The sequence below is a fragment of the Eleginops maclovinus genome, chromosome 20, assembly GCF_036324505.1.
Source record: "Eleginops maclovinus isolate JMC-PN-2008 ecotype Puerto Natales chromosome 20, JC_Emac_rtc_rv5, whole genome shotgun sequence".
Lineage (NCBI taxonomy): Eukaryota > Metazoa > Chordata > Actinopteri > Perciformes > Eleginopidae > Eleginops > Eleginops maclovinus.
This window is the reverse complement of record NC_086368.1, coordinates 8,356,809-8,360,028: the sequence shown is the minus strand read 5'-3', so window position 1 is coordinate 8,360,028 and position 3,220 is coordinate 8,356,809.

Here is a 3,220-nt window from a genome sequence, read left to right as displayed (position 1 = left end):
AACATTTTAATTTATTATGCACATGCAGTATTTGTTCAGCAGGTTTGATGCTTGGTCGTGTTGGAAAAGATAAGTTGGCTACTGATGAACGTGGGCAGCGGGAAGGGGTGTGGTGGTGGAGCAAGTCTGTGAGGTAGGGAGGGAGAGTAGGAGAAGCATTTTAAAATGTATTTCTATAGTTTGATTTCCATTCGATTTGGTGCAAATATTTCTTTGCCCATGTCAAATGTGATAAGGTTGGTCATCCCTTTTACTTTTACCTTTAGCAACCTGATCTGATCACAAATTAGGCCTCATGTTTATCCTTGTGCTACTTAGCAAATATTAGTGTGTTTAAGTTATTGAGTATGGAAGACTATCTCTGAAACATCAGCTTGCTCAACTTGTCTCTGTGTGTGAGCATGCTTGTGCTCAAATAAAGGATAGCTTAGTTTTTATTACATGTGATTAAATTAACCTGGTATATTTGTACTACTAAAACATTAGGTCAGGACTATTTGTATAAATCCATGATCATCTCTAAGTACAAGCCTCTATCATCCCCTGAAATTTTGAATAAATTGTGATTGCAATTCCCTTATATAAAGCATAGCCCGAGGGATGAAGGTTGCCTAGGCTGCCACTGCTAACAATGACATGGCAGAAAATGTTCCCACTGAGCTGCTGTCACCAGATGGCGGCTACATCTGGTGGCGAGCAAGCTACACAAATTCAGGCATCTGATGGCAGAGTTAAACCCTGATCACCACATAAACACTTCCCTCTATAGCTCAGCTGAGGGTGCAGTGGAGCTTCTCGGTTGCATGAGAGTAATACAACCCCTCCAAGAGATCAACCGACCATCTCATTTGCCCTGGCAGTTGGCAGGGGGGGGCACTCCTCGTCAAGTGGTAAACAACGTGAGTGAAAAAAAGCGAGGGAAAATTCTCACATTGTTTTCTAAAGACACATTTAGTATCCATTCTCTCTTTCTCATTGCTTTTTTATCATCAGATTTGTTAGTTCTCAGTCTCTTTCCTTTTTTCTTACCTGTTTTTTTCTCACGCTGAGAGATGACACACTTATGAGGCCGTGTTAAATCAGAGCTCATCCTTGAGGCAGAGGGATGTAGCTGCTTGGTTTACATGGTTTCTCTTCACACTGTCTTGAATTCTGCACCGCTGGCCTCGCTGTAAAATAGCCAGCTGGCTAAGAATGAGGGATCAAGACCTTTTGAGGAGTTGATGAAGGGTATTAAGGAATCGTGTGAACTGCTAGGGCTGGGTTCAATTAACTTTCCATAGAGTCTGAAATGAACGGCTAGCCATTTATAATACCGCCCTGTCATTTTTCACCGAATGGAAATCCACACCAAAGATTTATGTAAAGTTGAATGATTAAAAGAGAAGTTTTGCTGCCATTGCATATTGTAGGCATTTGTAAATAAATTGATATTGTGTCATTTTTGAAATGTGAAGTGATTAAACTCTTACAGCATCCAAAATCTCTTTTTTTTTTGTCTGTGTGGCTGTCTATATTCACCCTTGTATAAACATCACACACCAGTGCTGTTTCTCAATGGTGTTTACACCTGTCCATCAAACCAGTGCACTCAGAGCTTTGACTCAGTTTGCGAGGCTTCAGTCATGGTTCTGTTCCCCCTGACGCACAGAAACCAACGACAGCTGACAGGAACACAGGGGCTGAAGCAACAATGACCAGTGACAGCTCAAGTCTCACAGTGCCAATTCAAAACCTCACCGTCAACTGACCCACACAGGCACGGGTCAAAACAGCTGGACCCACCCTCTGCATCACAGTGAGGGAATATTTGGTATTCTTTTGTTATTTCAACCACTTTAGAGCAGAATGTAAAGGATGCCTGATCAGTTAAAAAAAAAAAGGCATTTTATTATTTGCATTAGCAACAATCTCATTTTAAATACTGAAGCTCTCAAGTGAAAAACAGCCCTCATAAAGTGAATGGTGTTATAATTAAAGACTGAATTAACAGAATGTTGTAATGTACAGGGGAACACATGTTTCAAATGGGGCTCACGAGGCTTTTGCTTATTTTGTGGAATTAAAAAGTAAAGCTTGTTCTTCAATGTTGGTAAGTTACTGTAAATGCTAAACAAACTTTTCTATATAGCATACCATGAAATGTAGATGAATTCTAGTGGCTATAGTGTAAAATATCCCATTACCTTAGCTGACACTGCCATGCTGTAATAAGAAATGTAGTGTTTTATGCATCAAATGTTTTGATGCCTTTAAAAGCCAAGAAGGTTGCAGCTGTCAGTGAAATCTGCAGATGTTGCAGATGATGCTTCAGTCTTTGGGACAAACACAGAATGACGTCAGATTTGATGTTAAGTGAGGGGAACATTGTTTTGTTTTTTTACTTTGGCTACTCAGTGGCAGCTGTTTTTGAATGAGTGCCCAAAGGATTTAGTTTAGTCCTATATGTACTCTTAACTTTGTGCTCAAACATGGATTTGACAAACACCAGAGGCAGAAGGGCTTTACTGAAAATAGTTTAGTTCTGCAGGACAGTAGAATAGTGTGCTTCTGCTGATCACTTCTTTATAAAAAAGAGAATCAATTGACATTCAGCTCTGATGGATTTCACTCATATTCGGTGGCACCGTGTTAACTGGAGACTGATGGCTTTCTTCAAGCGGAATGAGATCATGTCACTGTTAAGTTTAAAATATTGTAGAGACTTCAGAAAGCAATAATGTCAAAGTGGATCTGAAGGTCATTTACAGCAAACACCCGATGGTGTTTCAACTTCAGGGTGTAGGAGACAAGATGAAGCAGATGGTGAGCTTGTCTGTGCTTATTCTCATTAAATATGTTTGCAACTAGAGTGGAAAACACATCCAGCTACTTATTCCCTCAATTAATTTTATGAAACACCATGCTTTTTTATCCAGCCTAGAAAACCAAACCCATTTGACAAGGAAGTATTCCTTTCCTGAAATCAAAAAAACATCTGTAAAAGGAGTTGTATTGTTTAATTTGTATTTGTTTTGTGTCAAATTCATTACAATGCATCTACATGTTTAAGCTGTAGAGACTAAAGTAAAACACAAAACATATTTTCACTTTCATTTTAAATATAATTTGTTTATCGACTTAGTTTATTAACAGATGCACTTCACTCAGAATTCAAACTTCAGTTTTTTACAAAAAGTATTAATAAATAATGCCAAGTAAGCAAAAAGCTAAACCAAAA